This window comes from Propithecus coquereli, unplaced genomic scaffold (assembly GCF_000956105.1).
Source record: "Propithecus coquereli isolate 6110/MARCELLA unplaced genomic scaffold, Pcoq_1.0 Scaffold115, whole genome shotgun sequence".
Lineage (NCBI taxonomy): Eukaryota > Metazoa > Chordata > Mammalia > Primates > Indriidae > Propithecus > Propithecus coquereli.
In genome coordinates, this window is record NW_012135525.1 from 5,383,445 (window position 1) to 5,406,232 (window position 22,788).

The following is a 22,788-nucleotide window of genomic DNA, read 5'->3' on the forward strand; positions in this document are numbered from 1 at the left end:
ATTTTAATAAATAAGAGAAGATACAGTCTTTTATATATACCAATATATTTACCATTTCATATTTTTTCCATTTTTTCCTCAAGTTCTGAGCTTCCATCTAATATCATTTCTCATTACCCTGAGAACTTCTCTGAGAATTACTGGTAATGTAGGTCAGCTTACAATGGATTCTATTCCCTTATCTGAGAATGTCTTTATTTTACCTTCATTTTTGAAGGATATTTTTACATGTTGTAGAATTCTGGGTTGACAAATTTCTCCTTTCAGCACTTTAACAATTTTATTACACTTCCTTCTGGCCCTTCATTGTTTCTGAGAAGTGAGCAGTCATTTGAATTATTGTTTCCTTATGTTTATAGGTCATTTTCCTCTGGCTACCTTCAATATTTTCTGGATTTCTCCTTTCTGGAATCATGCCCCCTCTTTTCCCTCACACATACTTACATTTTAGTAGTTGTGGCTGTCCTGTACTTTGACTTCTGATGCTTCATATGAGAGGGACTGGGTTTTCTATTGGAGTTTTGGTCACTCCATGCAGTGCGTCCTGTGGCCTGACCTCAGGCTAAAAGCATTTCTTTGCCTCATTAATTCTTACTCATTGATCAAGATTCAGCTTCGTCATCATCTTTTTCAAAGGCTTCTCTGAGTATCTAGTTTCAATTGTATGTGTCTAGGAGTTGGAAATGTGTTTGGCTGCATTTAACCAAAAATACTACTACAGTGATTTGAGCAAAACTGGATTTGTTTTTCTTACCTAACGTGAAATTCAGAGGTAAAAAATTCAAAACTGATGTAGCTGCTCAGATAAGTCATTAAGGACCTAGTTTTTCTATTTATCTACTCTGCTATCTGAATAAAGCTTTTGCCTTTATAGCTTCAAATTGAAACATATATCTCTGGGCATTACATTCATTTTTCTAGGTAGGCAGAAGAGTCATGTACAATTAGTAGGATGACCAATTCAGCCTACTTTGCATAGGAATTGCTTCTTTTTAACCCTGAAAGTTCCAAGTTCTATTAGTGGAACTAAAAAAATTACATAGGCTGTCACCCATGCCTAGAAAATATTCTATAGGATGGCAAAATAAAAACTGGAGCCTACTCATCCTATTGTGGAAATAGGATATAACCAAGCTGCAATCACAGCGCACATTCACAAATTTGAGTTACTAGTATATATGGCTAGATTCCTTGGGTCATGACATTAACAGTCTAGTTGATTATCTCCAGTGAATGCTATTCCAAAATTTACTTAAATACCTTATTCTTAGGATCTTTCCTGAAGAATAGCTTACTTAAATATTGATATCACTCTTAGTTGTTTTACCTAGCTTTTAAAGTAATAGTTCAATATTTATGTTACAAAACAAAATACATATAATAAAAAGCAAAAGCAAAATACATATTGCTTTACTGTTTCAAATGTAAGTGCAAACGGTAAAATAAAACCAAATAAGTTCAAAGAAATTTCAATGTTCTGATAGCTCCAATTAATAAAGCAATAAGTTACAACGTAGATATACTGAAGTTAAAATGCAGAATCATTCATCTCTATGTTAAACACACTAGAACAAAATATAAATGTTGATGGTTTAGAGAGTAAATATATGTCTTTTGTGTAGGTGGAGTTGCCTTAATCAGACTGTTTTCTGTTGTCAAAGGAGTTTGAGGACATGTAACAAATCATCAATATTAGTTCCAAATTCCAAAGAAATTAAAATTTATTTCTAACTTGTTCATTAATAACTTTCCTCAAGGCATAAAATAGCATTTCATAGCCTTAGGAGCAGAATATAGATCTTTCCATGGTAAACATAGAACTGTATAATCTGGCTTATAATTGTGTAAGGTCTTTTTTATATAACCTGATATTATGTAAGCACAGTTAGGGATGTGTAGCATGTGCGCAGTGTTGTAAAAACACAAAACAAACATAACAGCCATTAGCATTTTCTTTTTCCTTGCTTCATTTTTTTTCTTTTTAGTTTTTCCATAAATCAATGATCACGGAGAGTGAATACTAATAAAGCAACCCTTACCTTTTAATCAAAGCACTTTCATACTTTTTCTCTCATGCCTAAGAATTATTTAACACAAATGCCTCTCAGCCATGTTTCAGCAATGTAAAAAGTGTTTTTTTCTACAAATGAAACCAAGCAATTCATTTTAATACAAAGAGTCTCATAGGCCAGAAATGAATTATATTTTTAACAATATTCCCTGACCCCAAGACTCCCAAGGAACTATTCCTCTGACTTCAGTTGCCAGATTAACATAAGCAGAAATGTAATTGTCTTCCCCAAAGGGCTTGGAAATAAAACTTGCTAGAAATCTTGTTTCATGCATGTGTAGATATTTTAACAGAATGTAGTTCTCCTCAATACATTTTAATAAGTGATTAATTGAGGAGGAATGAGAGTTACCAGTTATATAGCACCATCAGTGACCCTATCTCAAGTACAGGCCGTCCCTTCCTCTCAACCATACGGCCACAGCCTAGCCCAGGCCCTAGAGAGCCTTCTCTCTCCTCAGCTTGTTAAGTTTAAGTTTAGTATTTAGTCCTTAGCTCCCAAATCCAACTCCCTTCTTAGCACATTATTTTGAATATCATGTGTCTCCCCAGTTAGTGCACTTAACCACCAAGCTATACACTTTGCTCAAAGTCCTTGTATTTTCAATTATCTATTTATAATGAAGAGAAATATAATTTAGGATCTGTCTTTCTAAACCCTTCCTAGATTCTGGTAGTTCAAACAGCAGAAATACTGTGCAGTAATTATACTGGTACCCTGAATGTTCAACTCCCAGTGGTCTAACATGCAAAGATTAGGTGATCGTCCTATCACATTGAGACAGTACAATGTTGTAGAATCTCTTTTAGTGAATTATTCTTTTTTTTTGAGACAGAGTCTCACTCTTTTGCCCGGGCTGGAGTGCCATGGCATCAGCCTAGCTCACAGCAACCTCAGACTCCTGGGCTCAAGCGATCCTCCTGCCTCAGCCTCCTGAGTAGCTGGGACTATAAGCATGCACCACCATGCCCGGCTAATTTTTTTTTTCTATATAGTTTTAGTTGTCTGATTAATTTCTTTCTATTTTTAGTAGAGACGGGGTCTCGCTCTTGCTCAGGCTGGTCTCCAACTCCTGAGCTCAAACAATCCGCCCGCCTTGGCCTCCCAGAGTGCTAGGATTACAGGCATGAGCAACTGCTCCCGGCCAGTGAATTATTCTTATTTGTGAAATTGCTCTGTTTCATCAGAACTTATATCATGTCCATCATCATTAGAACTCTTATTTGAATAACTCCTAATACAGCCAAGACTTTAGCTCCTTCATTTTACATAAAAATAAAAAACTATTCTTTAGTCAATTATATTATTCCATAATAGTACAAAGCAGCCAGTACCTATGTATCAGGTGCAAGAAGCCACACACAGAAAACAGAAGTATAATACCGCACATTCTCCTTTTATGTTTATCTCTTGCCACATCTTCAAGTCAATGTGCTTTTTTTTTTGAGACAGGGTCTTACTATGTTGTCCAGGCTGATCTTGAACCCCTGGTTCAAACAATCGTCTTGCCTCAGCCTCCCAAGTATCTGGGGTCACTTGTCACTTTGCCCAGTTTTAATGCACGTATGTAGATAAATTCTAAGTAATGTCAAAGAAGGCATCCTTTGTCTCATAGCATACAGAAAGGGTAGAAATTAGGAAGAGTAGAAATGAGTAAGATAGGTGAGTGGAAAATATTATAAACAAGTGGAAATTTCAGTTTCACAAACATGTTTATAGATTCATATTTGCTTTGTAGAAAGGGATCCTACAAGGATTCTGATTTAAATAATATAACCCCAAAGCTCAGCACAGGTGTATAATAAATGCTTATGGAATAATATGATTAAAGAATAATTTTTAATTTTCCATTAAAAAATGGTATTCATGTGGACTGAAAAGTAGAATATACTATCAGAGTAGAAACTATACTGTATTTAGAGTCAAAAGGGTGAATCTGAGTCTCTGCCATTTACTAGGGGTACAACTTGAAGCAAGTCACTTCATCTCTCTTTTCTTCAGTTTCCTTATTTTCCAAATGGTGACTGAAATCCTTCTTAGAGGATGTAGTGAGAAAAAAAATGTATTAAAATTGAAGAAATTGCCTTATGAAACCTAAAAGGCACACAAAAGTAAAATGGTATTTTTAAGTTAGAATAATATAAAATTATGTTCACAGTTTTATCTAAGACTAAAGATTCTATGGTGTCTTTACACTTAGAAGTTTGATGACATAAAAAACACAGGAGTCTCAAAATTCAAAGGAATCTTAAAGATCAGATCTTAGCTTAATGTCCTCATTTTACAATTGAGGAATCTGATGACCAGTGATGCCAGCTGCAATGTCCAAAGGTATGAGCTGTATTTGTGTTTGTGCTAGAGTTCCTTTTCTCAGATTAAAAAAATAATAATTCTTTATTAAAGTATTATGTATGTTATTTTATCTCACTTTGATAAATTATGGAAAAATATTTGTCAATACCCTACAATGAATATGGAGCCTAGACCTGAGAGGTTAAAATGTTCTACCTTAAGGCCTCCACACCACACATTCAAGATAGAACTATGGAAACACACACACACACACACACACACACACACACACACACCCCAGTCCCATATGTCTTCTTAATACACCCTTAAATGTGCTACTGAAGCTACCTTCAGCGAGTCATCAACATATTATTTTAATTTGAATATAAGTTTAGAAAGTTAGTAGTTCTCAGATTTTTAAATCCTCTCTCTTGGAGAATGTTATTCATCTACCAGCACCTTTTTCCATCCACTGCCTTTTTTCTATCCTTAATCCAACCACTATATTGTTTCCTACCATGTGTGATAACACTGGTTCCCCAGGATACTCTATTCATTTTGACAAGCAGAAAGGTATGCCTAAGGCACTGACATCTCTAGAAATGCTGCTGTAGTTGACACTGCTTTTAGAAGATATGCTATCCAGGAACTAATTTTTTAATCTATGGTTTTATATTGTTTTCTACTGATGATTTGCATCAGAACTATGACAAATAAACTTCTGTTGTTTAAGCTCCCCAGTCTGTGGTATTTTGTTATGGCAACCTGAGCTGACTGATAACATGAGTAGTTCTAGATATTAAAATATTTCTCTTAGTTGAATTAGTGGTGGTGGTAAGAGAAATTACTGCATGTGGACATGTGGAATCTTACTATGGCTGCTTTGTTAGCCTCTTGAGTGTATCCTGTTGGATCACCTGAATAAAGATGAATAGTTTTTTTTTTTTTTTAATTAAAAGCTGGCTAGCTTTTTATTATTTTTTTCTTAGTTGTTCCAACTAGTTGGCACAGTTTGTGCTATTAACTTGTTGAGAAACACAGATGCCGTTTCCTGGTTTCCTGGTATTCAGAAGCAACTGAGTCTCTATACTCTTTTTATTTGTTCTTTTCCTCCCTTGCTAAATCGATGATACATGGTTGCCATTTCATTGTTTTTCTGAGGTTTATTTCATTGCCTTGCACTTTTTGTTCATTAGACAAACATAGAGCAGATGATAAATAGTCATTGGGAAAATAACATGTTAGACAAAAATGCAACAATGTGTTTCACAGAAAATGGCATGTCATAGATGCTTTGTGACTAGAGTAGAACAATTTAAAGATCCTTTTTGTGCAGGGAAAAAGCATCTGTTAAAAAAGCCATGGGAAAGCACCATTTTAGCCTGCTTTTTAGATGTTTAACACTGGGCAGAAGAATGATTAAATGTGTGTTTGGCTATAGTCCCAATGCTTTTCTTGTACAATCCCACAAGACCTTATGCTACACTTCCCTGATAGCACTTACACTGAAATTACCTCTTTACCTGGCTGTGTCCTCTCTAGAATGAAATCTCCTTGAAGTTAGGGATTGTGTTTAGCCTTAGTTTCCCATCACGTGTCTCATCAAAGGCTTTCAGTACACATTTGTATATTGTATTACATAAAAATGTTTGGCAAATCTGTTTTTATTAAGCCAGCTGATATAATTTCTTAAACACTGGAAAGCAGTATTTTTTCCCCTACTGCTCACACACCAGGGCGTCCATTTGATAGTACACTTTGGATATTTTTCCATCCAATTAAACTGAATGTATATAGATAGGATCTTAGGAGGAACTGAAATTTTGGAGCAAGTTTGAAACGAACAGAAATGGTTAATTGCTGTATTAATTCCATTGATGAGAAAGGTCAAAGAGCAATCTATTTGCTTCGGGAAATAGTAGTGCTAATCAAGAATATGAAAGGCTAAAACATGGTCAACTAGGCATTTTCCTTTCCCCATGAATGAAAGGAAGCCTGAGAAGGGACCAGATTAATGTAAAGTAGGACTATGACAATAGGGAGATGAAATGCTAGGGTAGATTTACTGAGAAACCAGGTAGGATCTTTCTTTCAAAGTGAAATGTATTGGAACTTAGTTTTCTGAAATCATATTTGATGATTTAATAATTTTTTCAAGATCTATTTTAGTTCCTGTATTCGGGATTCTTTTCTAAAAATTTAGTCTTTTGTTTTAAAATAATTTTAGATTTACAGAAGTGTTGCAAAGATAATACAGAGAATTTCAATATATGCTTTACCCAACTTTCCCCAATGTCAACATCTTGGTACATTTATGAGAATTAAGAAATTAACACTAGTACAATACTATTCACTAAATCATAGACTTTATTCAGATTTCCTCAGCTTTTCCACTGATGAACTATTTCTATCCCAGGATTCAATCTAGTATCCTACATTACATTTAGCAATTCATGATTCTGTGAATTTCACTTTTGAGTCTTAAGATTTAGTCTGTACAGAGTCCTTATATCTCATTGATTATATGTTTTAGCCATTGCCTGATTTTAATTGTCTGTACTTCCTGTGTTCATCATTTATTCACCATGTGCAAGAGGTGTCTAAATCTCTCTCTAATTCCCAGTCCCTCTTGGGCCCTGTCTCTCTCTGCCCTACCTCCTCCATCCACCACCCTCTGTGCCCTGTTCTCTCTGAAGAAACCTTGCTTCTGACCAGACAAGCAGTCTACATAATGTAGAACATCTGAAATGTACAATTTTCACTTTCCCTTACATAACTTGGGCCCTTAGAGAAAACACATAAGCAGAGGTTGTCAAGTCAATCTGACAGCTCTGTTAATATTTTATTTAATTTGTATTGTAACATGAACAGGGTGAAGTTTTTAGTATTTGCTTAGAGTTTGGGATTAAGTAGAAATTTTCTGTTTTCCCCAATGCTTACCATTTGAGGATGTCACTATTCTTTTCTGAAAATAATGATTTCTTTCAGCTGAGCCATCAGTCAAATAAGAGTAAAAGATTTTATTTGAGTTTCCTGAAAAAGGGAATATTGGAGTCTGCGAATAGGCTTTAGTATGTCCATGTCTATAACTACTAAAATTGTACATGCAGTATTTTGTTTATAAGTGCATTTTTTCTAGGGAGGAGGATTCACAACTCTCAGTAGATTATTAAAAGTATCTTATGGTTCCAAAAAGCAAAAAGCTGAAGAACCATTTCTCTGGGGCTGGTGGTGAGGGGGTATCTGTATAATCAGATAGATTTGACATCTAAATTTTAGTGCAAAAAATATTTGGAGTATTAAAATAGCTCCAAATTCTTTAAGTTCACAAACTAAATGTCCTTTCTTCTCCACATAATAATTTAGGAACTTAAAAAAACGCATTGTGATTTATCTCTGTATTAATTACATTTTGTACCCCCACCTATGTTCTTTTTTTGGTAAATTCTTTCTTTTCCCCCATTATTTCCAGAGTCCTTTCAGCATGTTATTATTCCTCCTGCCTTTGCCTGTCCCTATTTCACAGCCATTCTTTCATCCATCATTCTGAACCCCATTACTTTTCCCGACAAGACTGCTTGCTGGGCATTTTCCTGCCATCTCCTCCATTCTGTTCCCTACACCTCTTCTTGCTTAAAGGAAGTGCTCTGGCTTACAGAGTGTGTAACCATAGGGACTGTCAGTGTGGACAGCATACCAAAAATACAAGTGTGTAAAGAACATTAGCTTGATCCTTTTGTGGGATCTTCTTAACAGAAATAGTCTGTGTCCTCGGGGAAAGTTAGAAATTTACAGTATGGACCTAAATTTAAACATAAAGAAGACACTCTCCCTTTTGATTTGAGAGACATAATTTACCAAGTCTTTGGAAAGGGAAGGGTGGAAGCTTAGGAGAATGAAGAGGATGGAATATTGCCTTTCACCCATTGATATTCAGCCAAAATGCTCCCATACTGGTTACCATAGAGTGAAATAATTCCCCTACCCATCCCTAGCCCTACTAAAAACAACATGATATATAAGTAACTTTGTATAGTTGTCTATGATTTTTTTAACAGCTATAATCATCTCAAATCTGTTTTTTAAAATGTAGAATGTGACTCAAAAATATTTGATGATGTATTATGGTGATTATTGTTATAATAGTTCTGTTTATTGAACTGTAACTCTGTGCCAGACAGTCTGTTGTGCCATTACCTCTAAATCTCAATAGTACTATGATATATATACTATTATGATTCCTATTTTTCTGATGAGGAAACTGAGGCTTAATTAATTGGCCCGAGTTCCTCTGCTGGCAAGTGGTAGAATTTTCCTTGCACAGAGGCCGGTTTGTAGTTGAAGTCCAAGCTCCCAAACTGGAAGCTATAGTGTACTTCATTGATCAGTTGAAAATGAACTGGTGTTGTTAGGAATTGGAGGCAAGAATGAGGTAGCAAGGGGAGGGAGAAGGAAAAGCAGAAATAGAAGGCGTAGAAAGACAAGTTCCAGGCTCTTAATAAAATATTGTTTCAAGATGTGTGTATTCCATTTACCTAATTAGATTTCCTTTTCCTTCAGGTCAGTACTTTGATTCCCTTTAGGTGTTTTATACATAATACGTGCTAAATAAACACTTAAAAATGGTGAGGCAAAGGAAGAAGGAAAAAGGACAGATAGGCTGAAAAGGAAATGGGGATAGAATGAGTGATACACACAAAGGATGAAGAAAAGAGATAGCAGTAAATAGGGAAAGGGTAAATAAGAGAAAGTGGCAAAAGATACAAAATTTGAGGCAGAGGAAGATGCAGGGAGAAAATTCCAGTTCATTCACATTTTCTGGCCTTGAAAAACCACTGCTTACTTAGATTCTGGACTTTAGGGAATTATCATTATGGAATTTAGCTCTTTGAGATATTAGCTAGATAATTAACCTCTGAGTATAGCTTTTTGTGGTAATTTCATCCTCAAATCATTTACGAGCAACAAGTATCCCTAGGGCCTCTATGACTGGCAAAGCATTGAAGGCGATACAAGGTGACCAAAAGTTTAAAACGTACACATAAGTAACAACAGCCCAAAGGGAAAGATTTAAGTGTTATAAGTGGTCTTACATGGGGAAATGACCTCTGGTTTGGATGGAGAAGAATAATGAAAAACTTTCTGAGTGACAAAGTAATTCATTACTTGCTAAATGGGTAAAGTTATAAGGATAGATTTGAGAGGAGTGGAATTGTGGGGGAAGATTCTTTACGAAGAAATAATAATGAACTTGGGGTGGGCTTTGCCAGTGGCTGCCCCACTGACTTTGCATGGGTCCAGCCTGCAGTGCCTGGCCTCATGCCTACTGTCTCCAGCCTGTGGCTTCCCTATGGCTAATGATTCATAAGACACCACATATCCTACTGGTCACCAATGCAAGGAGCAACTCATAATTGGAGGATATGTGCATATTGAAGGGTGAGAAAGGTAGAAAAGTTAACGTTACTGGGACAAACCTTTGACTAATGAAGGATATGGGTGTGATACATTCTTCTTCCTTTCTGACCCCTTTCCACCACAGTTCAGAGCTCAGGTCTCTTAAAGAATAGTCCTACTTGACATTAAGCAGCAAGCCAAATGGGTAAAGCAAGCTCCTGTTAGCTTTGTTTTTTCTTTTTTGCCTCATTCCCCCTTTTCATCCCTGCTTCCATGGGATTATACTCTCTAAAAAAAAATAGAACAGAAGCTTCTGCCCAAGGGTCTGTCTGCTTTCCGGAGAGCTAAGTCTGAGAGCTAAACATTGTTCTTTTGTTTGTTCACTTAGCAATCTCATCCACTCCTCTTGTTTCAACTGCCGTCTATGTACAGACGTGTTCCCAATCTACATCTCTAACTCAAACCTTTCATCTGTGTTCCAGATATAGCTATTTAAATGTCTTATGAGTATTTCTATTTGGATTTCTGACAAATGCCTCAAAATTCTCTAAAATTGAACTAACTACTTTCTTCTACCATCCAGTTGCCTAAACCACATATCTGGGAGTCATTTATAGCAAGTACCACTCCTTCACCCTTTGATTCTATTTATCACCAACACTTGCCAATTTTCCCTCTTGAAACCCTCCCAGATTCACCCATTTCTCTCCATTCCCCCAGCTACACTTAAGTTCAGGCCACTAACATATCTTTCTTAGATTCTTGCAACATCCTCCTACAAGTCTCCTGGCCACATGTCTTATCTTTCTCAAATCCCTACTCCAGTCTAGAACCAAATTGATCTTTTAAGCATCACAAATTTTATCTTGTTACAACCCTGCTGAAAATCTTTCAATAGCCTTGAGATAAAGTCCAAACTTCGTAGTGTGGCTTCCAAGGCTTCTAATGCTGTATATGGCCTACCTCTTGCGTCTTAACTCTTGATTCTACTCCCTCACCTTTTACCGTGCCATGTTGAATATCTTTTGAGCTCTCTTTCACTCACTGTTGGTCCTTTAGACATGATGAGTCCTCTCAATGATCAAAAGGATCATTTTTTTCCTTTTCACCTCTGTAATTTTACTCATTCTTTCCATCTTAACACAAATGACACTCATGTACTAGAACTTGAGGTTCAGCATCGAAAGCAGTTTCAAGTAGTTTTGATCTCTAAATTGGGGGTTACAATTTAGATGGTTCAGACTGGAGAGTTGGAAGAGTTATCAATACTTATTATGAAGATGAAAGGAATGATGACTGGCAGAGGGAAAAACTGAGCTACCTGCTGAAGGCATTTTAGGCACTGTGAGAGAGTCCTGGAGATCAGCACACAACAAAATGAGGACTCTGCTTTGATATGGGATTGACATTACAGATTAACATGTCCATCCCCAACAGAGCCTCAGCTATGTCCAGAGGGAAACCGACAGCTACATGGAATCCTATGTAGTTCTGGTCACACAAAACAACAGAATTCTGGAGGTGGAGAATACTGCTATTGTTTACTCTCAAGTATGTATTAGAAATAATTAGATCTTTTAATATTGGACTGATTAAAGGACCAATATTTAATATTTAAAGGTCAAGTTGGTGGGTCGGGTCTATTTTATTGATGATTAAATTCTGTGGATCTATCCCAATTCAGACTTCTAATTTAATTTTGTGTATATAAATAGAGTCCTTTATGTTTTTGTACCTCACACTCAACAATTGTAGGCCAGTGAATAAGTTTTACTTAGAAGACTTAAACACCAAAAAAGAAAAGTAAAAAAGGAAAGTAAACCTTCAATATCATTAAAAATTAGAACAAGGCCAGGCGTGGTGGCTCACACCTGTATTTCTAGCACTCTGGGAGGCCGAGGCAGGTGGATTGTTCGAGCTCAGGAGTTCGAGACCAGCCTGAGCAAGAGCGAGACCCTGTCTCTACTAAAAAAATAGAAATTAGCTGGACATCTAAAATATATGTATAGAAAAAAATTAGCCGGGCATGGTGGTGCACGCCTGTAGTCCCAGCTACTTGGGAGGCTGAGACAAAAGGATTGCTTGAGCCCAGGAGTTTGAGGTTGCTGTGAGCTACCCTGATGCCACGGCACTCTAACCCGGGCAACAGACTGAGACTCTGTCTCAAAAAAAAATTAGAACAACCCCCTCTAAAGATCTCTGCCTGCACACACTAAATGGTAGTTTTCAGCTGTGCCAACAGCATATAACAAGTGGAATTGACTGTTCACTTCCTGAGTATCTTGGAATACCTGACAAAACAAAATCCTGACATTGGTTTTATGTTTAAACTATATTTTGGCTGTTTAATTAAGAAGTCATTTATTCACTTATTTATTCATTTAACAAATACATATGAAAAACAGTAAGACACTATTTCTGCTCAGGTGGAGCTCATAATCTATAAGCAGTTGATGGATATTAAATCATTAGTTCATTAATTACAGTGCCACTCAGTGGTAAAAGAAGAAATTCTCTTAAAATCTTTTGACCTTGGGAAATCTAGGCTAGATTAACCCAAAAATTATGCTAAACTATGGTCAAAGCTGTTTTTTTTAAGTTTCCATGTGTAAGTTCCATTGCCTTAAAAAACAGATTCGTCTGCGAGTTAGTCAAAAATAAAAATTTTCTAGAAATCATATGTGAGTTCTATTGATGAAAAGAATTGTTCCACCTAATGAGGGATGTGTGACAATGTCCAGAGAGCCATTTTCCTACTACTTGGCTCAGGTCCCTGACAATGGATGAGCTACAAAGCACAATGTGTTAGGAGCCTCCCTGATTTACCAATTTCTTCCTCATCTGGAAACCTGAGAGGTAGTTCATCCTCACTCAACAGACAAGCACACTTCTAACTGACTTTTCTGAAGTCTTATCATGACTCAACAACAGAATAAGAACTAGAATCTCTGTGTGCCTGAAGTGCCAAGCTTTTATCATTACTTCTCTTAGGTCATCCTTTCTCTTGAAGAATGTTATCTCTTCTTTCCAGAATGAATAGATCAAAATAATTGACTCCAAAGTACCTTCCTGATACAATATCCCATAGAAACAGCCCTATAATGAAGAAAATGGAAAACATACTCATTCTTATTGTGCTAATTATTCTTTGAACAGTAGGGAACTAAATTTAAAATTGGATTTAAATAGTTTTAAATAAATAATCCACAGTGTGTATCAGCACAGAGGTGGTCATAGAAAGTTGAGAGGGTATGAAATAAGTTAGGAAGAAACAAATTGAAAACTCACTGCAATCTGGGAGGAAAAGAAAAGTAACTCAAGCGAGACTTAAATGTGAACCGTGGGCAACAACAAGAATTAATGAATATTAAACTAAAAAGCTTTTGCACAGCTAAGGAAACTGTCAACAAAGCAAATTGATAACCTACAGAATGGGAGAAAATATTTGCAAGCTACACATCCGATAAAGGGCTAACAACCAGAATTTACAAAGAACTCAAGCAAATCAGCAAGAATAAAACAAACAACCCTATTAAAAAGTGGGCAAAAGACATGAAGAGATGCTTCTCAAAAGAAGAAAAACAAATGGCCAAGAAACATATAAAAAAATGCTCAACGTCACTAATCATCAGGGAAATGCAAATTAAAACCACAATGATATATCACCTTACCCCAGTTAGAATGGCTTTTATTAAAAAGTCCACAAACAATAGTTGCAGGCATGAAGACAGAGAGAAAGGGATGCTTATACACTGTTGTTGGGACTGCAAATTATTATAACCTCTATGGAGAGCACTATGGAGATTCCTCAAAGAACTAAAAGATTGAACCTACCATTTGATCCAGCAATTCCACTACTGGGTATTTACCCAAAGGAAAAGAAATCATTTTATCAAAAAGACACCTGCCCTTGAATTTTTGTTACAGCAAAATTCACAATTACAAAGATGTGGAATCAACCCAAATGCCCATCAATTCATGAGTGGATTAACAAAATGTGATATATGTAGACCATGGAGTACTGCTCCGCCATGAAGAAGGATGACTTAATGCCTTTTGCAACAATCTAGAAGGAACTGGAGACCCTTCTCTTAAGTGAAATATCACAAGAATGGAAAAACAAACACCACATGTACTCACTATTAAATTAAAATTAACTGATGAGCACACAATTGCACAGAGGGAAGTAGAACTCAGTGGAAAGCAACTAGGGGGTAGGGGGGAGAAGGGAAAGGGAATAAACCAACCTAACGGGTACTATGAACACTATTTGGGTGACAGGCATACATATAGCCAGGACCCAAGCATTACAAAAATGATCTATGAAACCTAAAACATTTGTGCCCCCTTAATATTTTGAATTTTTTTTAAAAAAAGTGAACCATGGAGTTTAGCTAACAGTGCTGCCAAAGCTCAAAGTAGAGAAAGTGTTCTCAAGGCTGACAAATGGAGAAAAGAATCGTTGAAATAGAAAGGCAAAATTGGAGAAGCTCTGTGGGAGCCTTCAAATGCCACACAGAGAAAAACGGTCCCTTCAACCCTGAGAAGCCTCTCTGGCTGAAAGAGTGGGATGTGTCCCTGGCTAGAAGTCTGAGGTTGGGGTTTGGGAAAAGCTGGAGGGAGGATGAGACACAAAGAAGATCAGAGATTGGTAGGTCTGGACTTGGGAGTCCTTCAAGGCTCACGAAGAAATAAGTAGGCAGGAAAGGTTTACAGTTCCAAAAAGCTGAGGGGAAACTAAAGAAGGCCAAGGAAACAGGCTCTTGGGACTCATGGGGGAGGATAACTTGCAGGGGGAAAGCTCTTGTGGCAAGATCTTAAGTCGATGGCTATAATTTTACCTCAAGTTTCTGGCACTTATACAAACCACTGAAGTGTCTCTCTCAACTTTATGGAAACCTTTGATGGGACTGATGCCCCATAATTCAGTTTCCCCCTATTTATCTGTATGTAATACATTGTTTCCTATAGTGAAAGGACTATTTAATTTTCAGACAGCACAGAAAAAATACTTTTCACTGCAAATATAATACTTTTTTTAACAGCTGTCAAAAATCCATTATTGGAAAATCAATTCTACACCTGATTTCCAACAACAGATTAGAGCTACTCAGCAAGTAACTTTCCGAACACTGTGGAGTGTGTTTTCTTATTTTTGGAACAGGAATTCTTCCAGAATCTTTATTGTGTCTCCTTTTTCTTCCCCCATCCATGGGCCGTATGCAATTGAGAGTCATACTTCCAACATTACTGCATTATTTACTTACCAAAAAGAAATACTTCTTGTCTCTTTAGCATAAAACCTCGTACTCTGTTCATAAGAATTTTAAAAGTGGTTGATTTGCATTTTCCAAATGATTAATGATGTTCAGCATCTTTTTGTGTGTTTATTTGCTATCCATACTATTAATACTACACACTGATTACAGAATGCCTAAGTTAAAAAAAAAATAACAAAAAGCTCCAAAATTGGCAATATCAAGTTATGGTGAGGATGTGGGGTCCCCGGGGCTTTCAAACATTGGTATAGGGAGGCTTAATGGCATGGCCACTCTAGAAAACAGTTTGGCAGTTTCTCGTGAAGTTAAACCTACATTTACCATAAAACCCAGCAATCCCACTCCTAAGTATTTACTCCAGAGAGAAATAAACACTTACTTTCAAATAAAAATCTGTACAAAAATGTTTAAGTCACATTATTCATAATTGCCCAACACTGAAAACAGCTCAAACTCTCTTCAACAGGTGAATGGTTAAACGAACTATAGTAAATTCATATAATGAAATATTATTCAGCATTAAACTGGAGCAAAGTATTGATACATGCAAAAGTATGGATGAATTCCAAACGCATTGTGGTAAGTGAAATAAGCCAGTCTTTAAAAAATTACGTGCTGCATCCCTGATTTATACAACATTCTAGAAGAGGCAAAACTATAGAGACAGAAAACAGAACAGTGGCTATGGGGGTGGGGGAGTGAGTTATAGGTGAGGGAAGGGTATCACTACAAAAACAGCACAAAGGGAATTTTGGGCTTTATGAAACTGTCTTTATCCTGATTGACCTGATGGTTACATGAATCTAGGCATGTGTTAAAACTCATAGAGCTGTATACTCCTCAAAAATAGGTGAATTTTAATGTATGCAAATTAAATAAATAAATAAATACATGTTGAAGGAGTTTAATTTGTCTTTATTAAGTAAGTAGAAGTGGCCCCCACTCAGATTAGCTCCTTAATTGTGTATATTCACACCTTATCTAGACTTTAACATCCTGTCTTGAAATGTGAATTAATGCCTTGGAGAGGTGGGACACAGATTCAGGTCTTATATAGTCATTTTACTTTTCTTTTATGAAGAGAGGAGTGATGGGAAATCTCATTACTGCAGAGAAAACAGCTCCATTTGAAACAAAAGTTTTAATTGATCATTTTTTTGAAAAAGTTCACTTCATATGATTGATTTTCTTTGTGTTCGGTACATAGCAGGGAGCCTTGGTGGGCCAGAGCTGAGACTGGGTAAAGTCTACAATGTAAAGTGAGGTGACACCCCTCTACATTCATCCCTGTCCCTGGCCATGTATCTATTTGCATCTGCTGAGGCTTCTGGAGGTGGGAGCGGGGAGGATCACTGGAAGGAAGGATGAGTGGCAGCAGAGGCTAGGTAATGGGAAGGGATTGCAGGGCCACTGATATCCAATGCATTGCTAGATAGGTAAAGTCTGGTTAAGTGAGAGATTCAGCAACAGGGCCTGAGAGTAGGAGGGAGGCAGTGGGTTGGAGCACAGAGAAATAGCTGAGAACCTACCCCAAATGGGAAGTACATTAAAAGAGCCATCTCCAGGCCCAGCTAACTCTGCTTTGTCCTTCCACCAATACCCAAGTGTCACACAGAGGGACCTTATCTCTCTGACTTTACAAGTGGTTACAAAACTGTGCATGATTAAGTACATTTGGAGCAATTAAGCTAGGTTAACATAGTGACTAAAGGCAGATGCCAAAGAAATGCTAAGAAGAGCTTGGAAGCAGAAATTCCAGCAATATCAGTATAGAGATGACACTGAGGAACCCTCCCTTACCTCTAACCTCCAGAGCTCCAAACACATAGAAATGCAGGATAAAAATATAACAAAAATTATAATGAATTGCAATGAAGAAAAACATTAGATGTTAAAAAATAAAGAAGAAGAATAAAAACAGGATAGTAAGCATTTCAGCTATTGTCATGATGACAGGCTAATGGGGGTATTGTTCCCAAACATAACCCTAATGGCCAGGAAGTTGGATTTTAGTGCCCATACAAGGGTCAGAACTGCTTAGCCCCTGTTAAAGACGAAGAGCTGGACTGAGATTCTTGCACAAATCTCAAAGCTGGGATGCTAAAAAGGTTGCCCCTTCTGTAACTTTGGCAAGGAATCTCATCATTAGTCCTGACTCTGGATGAAAAAGAAAATTGGAAGATAAAGTTAACATAAGTTGAAAATAAAATACTAGTAGATTATGTCAAGGAAGTTGTCCAAGTTTGCTAGAGAACTTGAGAGAGAGGAAGTAAGTCTCTCATTTAAGAATATATACTCTAAAGACACTGCCTATATCTAAACCCCAACCCTACCATTTACTAGCTGTGTGATCTTGGACCAATTATTTTCCTCAGTTTTCTTATCTGTAAAATTATTACTGAAAGTTTGGTATTTGTTCTCAAGGCCAAATCCATGAGAATGAAGAATGAGGACAAGTGGTTTGAGGAAAAAGAAAGAGAAATTTATTAATTTGCTAGCAAATGAGGAGGGCAGTGGACTAGCATCTCAAAGACCACCATCCTGACTTTAAGTAGAAATATAGGGCTTTTTAAAAGGAGGGTTTCAGCAGTTGGGCTCGGGTCTGCATGACCACTGTCACATGTTGTGGCTTTGGGCTATTGTTTAACTATAATTGGTGGCTTTGATAGATGGTGATGAGGATTTTGTGACCCTTGTCCAGCATATTCTGTTGAGCCATCTCCTGTGGTTTAAGATACTAGAAAATAAATGGCAAAGAACATTTTCCTACCCCTTTGATTACTGGCCTTGGGCAGGAATGCACGTTTTCATTCCCAAAAAGGGTGGGGGGTTTTAAAGAGTCAACTCGTAAAACATTTCATTTCCCTTTTCCTGCCTTTTACCTCTGTTATAAAATGTAGATAATAATGGTGCCTACCTCACCAAGTGTCTACTTCATCAATATTAACTCATTAGCATCTCATCTCTAAAATGTTTAGAACATTGATTTTAAAAATGCTTTTAGAAAAGAATTAGGATTTGAAGGGAACTTTCTTTATCTGATTAAGATTATTTAGCATTCTCTTTAAATTCAAGAATGGAATAAGAATGCCAGCTATTACTGCTTCTATTCAATGTTGCCCTTATTTTCCTAGCTAGTGAGGGAGCTCAGGAAATTTCACCCCAAAATATTACCCCTAGGTATAAAGAGTATTTTGAATTAAAGGCCCTTGGAGATCAACACACCATTGGAAGGGGCTTTCCCTCTATCTGCATAACCAGACAGACCCATCAAAAGAACAATTTACTTCCCTTCCCCTCCTTGTTATCTCAATATATTGCAGGAAATATATTGTGTTACTGAAAGTTCAGCACTTGTCCCCGAGGCTGCATCAGAAGAACCAGGACAAGTGGTTTGAGGAGAAGGAAAGAGGAGTTTATTAATTTGCCAGCAAATGAGGAGGTTGGCAGACTCCTATCTCAAAGTACCAATACCCTGCCTCTGAGCAGAAGTACAGAGCTTCTAAAGGTCCTGATTAATCCCATAATCCCATTTTTGACTAAAACAATCTCATGACCTTCATCCGGGCAATTCCCTTGAGCCATCTCATGTGCTACAAAGAACAAAGGACACACTCCTGCCCCTCCCAACCACTGGCCTGAGGCAGGGATGTAGGTTTTAGTTCTCAAAAAGGTTGAAGGCGTTATAAAGAGACAGAAAACATTTCTACCCCTTTTCAGGCCATTTTCTCTGTTACAGTTGTGAGCTCATCTTTCAGCAAACTTTCAAGGGAAAGGGGAAGTTTCCCTCTCACTCCCACACTTGCTGAGAAAAAAGAAATAGCACTGGTGATATTTTTCTCTACATGAAAATTCCAAGTGACTTTACAGACAAATAGTTAGAAATAATAAGAGTTCATCAAAGTTACCATATATGAGATCAAGACAGAAGAATCAGTTGAATTCCTATATACGAATTGAAATAATTATAAAAATATAAAGATATAATAATAATAACAAACATTACAATTGAAACAGCAACAAAAATTCTCATATACCTAGCAATAAATCTAAAAAGTGATGTACAAGAACATTATAGAAAATGTAAAATATTATTGTGGGTCATAAAAGAAGAATTAAATAACTAGAAAGACCATGATCAATAAAATGGGTAAACTCAGTATCATAAATGTGCAGATAATTTATGCATTCAATTAAATTTCAATCATAACCCAAACAGGTGTTGTTTTGTTTTTGTGGAATTTTATGAGATGATTGTAAAATTCATATGGAAGTTAAAGAGTTGAGAACAGTTGAGATAATTTTGAATAAGTAAAAATGGAAGGACATGATGTGCCACACAGATCCATTTTTAGGAATAAAGGACTTATTGCCCCAAACACTGATAGGGCCACCAACAGACCCTTCATAGTTGTCAGCTGCCTTAGTATATTACCTCAGATGAAAAGAGCAATCTAGCCCAAGGTCATGCCCCCTGTCCAGAGTGGTTTACTGGTTAATGCTTGGGACAACTCTGAAAGGCTATCCCAGCTCCAGAACTTCCTGTGAGGTTGGCTGAGGCCTTCATTAGGACTGCATCACACATCAGCTTCTCCCTCTGCCCAATTTATCTTCTTTCCTCTCCCAATAACTAACTAAGAGGAATCACAATAATACTCCTTCATCCTAACTTCTATCTCAGGATTTTCTCCTCCCAGGAGCCCAACCTGTGCCTGAGGACTTTCCCTGTCAGATATCAAGTCCTATCGTATAGCTATAGTGCTTAAGAGAGTGTGGTCTTGACATCAGGATAAATAAATAGATACATAAAACAGAAAAAGAATGCAGAAACAGAACTTGGTATGAGAAGTGACATTATATAAAGCTGGAAAAGAATGGTCTATTTAGTAATAGTTACTGAGACAACTGTCTATTCACATGGAAAAGAGTTGGGTCTATTAACATATAATTTCCATGAGGAACAAATACCTAAATGTAAAAAGCAAAAAAGTAAAATTTTTAATAAAATATAAAATAGTGCCTTTGTGATAAGTCAGGGAAAATTTTCTTAAACAAGATGCAAAAGTTAAAGCCATAAAGAAGAGATTGATAAATCCAATTACATTTTTGGGGGGTATGTTAACAGACAAGTCTCAAACTTGGTGATGTATAAGCAACATAGGAATAGTACTTAGGATATATAAAGAACTTCCACAAATTAGTAAGAGAAAGAGAAACAACAGACAGAAAACTGGCAAAAGGTATGTATTGGAAATTTATAGAGGAGGAAACACAAATGACCAAAAACCTTAAGAAAAGATGGTCAAACCCACTAATAATCAGTGAAATATAAATAAGGAGATAATATTTCTCATCCACAAGAGAAGTAAAAATTAAAGAGGAAAATATAACACATGTAGGGGAAGATGTGAGAAAACAGCAACAAATTCTTTGGAGAGGAATTTGGCAATGTCTTATAAATTTTATTTCTTATATGTACCTTTGAGAAACTCATAAAAATGTGCACACCATTACATGTATAAGGAGAATCAGTGCCACCTTGTTTGTAATAGCAAATATCTGGAAACAACCTACATGTCCATCAATAGGGGATGGATAAATAATTGTCATGTGTATAGCATATGGCAGTTAAAGTGAATTAAACACATTTATGTGTTTCAACAAGCATCTTAAACAATGTGAAATAAAAATTTGTGTGCAGTAAGGTATCATTTTTAATAAAGTTAAACTCATAAAATAATGTAATGAAAAAATGAGTGGTGAATATTTTAAAATGTATTAATATTATAGAAAGGAAACATAAAAACTGCAGGAGAGTGCTGCTTTTGGGAAGACAGGGGAATGAGATGGCAAAGTCTTCAACTGTGTGTTCCATTTTCATTTTTTGTGATAATAATCTGAGATGAAAATAATCTGAATATGGGAAAATGTTAATGTTAGTTGACTTCAGGTGGTGGATGTAATTTTGAGCGGTGGATATTCTGTGCACTTTCTGCATATTTGACATATTTTATTATATAGTTTTTTTAAATTAGAAAGCAGTGGCAGGTAGTAGAAGCCAGAAGAAATAAGCAGGACTCCAGGATGGATTTTGTAAGCATTTGCCCAGAACAGACAAGCAGACATATGTTCTCTGCCTAAACCTTCTACGAATATTCTTTCTTGCCTTCCCAGACTGTGCTAGCAGATTTAGGAATCCCTCTTCAGAGGCTGGCTCTGCAATGTGTATTTATTTCCATTATAGCATTACCCTTAGTATTGTAATTACTTGTGGTCTATCACTTCAGGAAGCTCTGAACTTCTTGAATTCGGTGATCACATCTTTTTATCTTTAAATCTTCAAATCATAGCATAATTTCCAGAACTTAGTAAATGTTCAAATAAATGTCTTTTGAATGAATGACTTCAATAAATGATATATCTTCAACTTCTATAAGGTCATGCAAGTTCTACAGCAGATACTGGTCATACTTCCCATTTTATTGTCTATTGAAGGTGGCACAGTTGACTCAAGATTTAACATATCTCCAGTAATCAAAGCCCATGAGAACAACAAAAATGTTTAAATGGTCTACCCTCCTTGCAAGGGTCAGTTTAATTCTTTCTACTTTACGGGTCTTTCCCTGACAGTCTGATAAAATGGCAGATGCTTAGGACCAGGTATTAAGGAGATTTGGGCTCAATAAGGAGCTACAATAGGTTTTCTAAGCTTGAGGCAAATAAGTTCTCTCTGAATCTTATTTCTTCTCAGATAAAATGATGGGGTAGTTTCTTTGGTCCATTCTCGTATCTGATTCTTCCTCAATACTTGAGTGGCCATTATTAGTTGGCCCAGACATTTGGCACTTCAATTATACCATTTTTTATCATTTTTATCCTTTTATATTTGTGCTCAGTGTTTATATATATGTGTGTGTGTATGTGTTTGTGTGTGTGTATCATACACATATTACATCTTTTAAGGGTAAGCATCTGATTTGTATTATATGCATACACAGCAAGTAACAGCACTTTTTTTTTTTTTTGCTTTTATTGGGACTTGTGGCACTAAATTAAAACAAGGATCCTAAAACTTTTAGGAGTATGTAGGAATGTCATTGGGTCTCATATTCTCTAAGATAAATGAATCCTTTTGCATAGATTCAATAGAAATAATTTTAATGTTAGCAAGTTTCTGATTTTTCCCACAAAGAGAATTTTCTGGGTAACAGCCTGGGCACATTTCTCAAAAGCTTTTCTTTAGTGGTATTTTCTCAGTTTTTGAAATCATTGGCCATTCCTTCCGACAAGTTAAAATAATACTTCTGGAGCAAGAAGAAAAACGCTGGAGGTATTACATTACCTGACTTCAAAATATACTACACATCCATACTAATCAAAACAGATGGCATAAAAATAGACACATAGACCAATGGAACAATAGAAAACCCGTAAATCAATCCATGCATTTACATTCAACCAATTTGTGACAAAAGTGCCAAGAACACACAATGGGGAAAGGACCACCTCTTCAATAAATGGTGTTGGGACAGCTGGATATCCACATACAGAAACATGAAATTAGACCTTTATCTCATACCATATTAAAAATAAACTTAAAATGGATCAAAGACTTATATATATCACCTGAAACTATAAAACTACTAGAAGAAAGTATAGGAGGAAAGCTCTGTAACATTGGTCTGGACAACGATTTTTTTGGATATGAACCCAAAGGCCAGGCAACAGAAGCAAAAATAGACAAATGG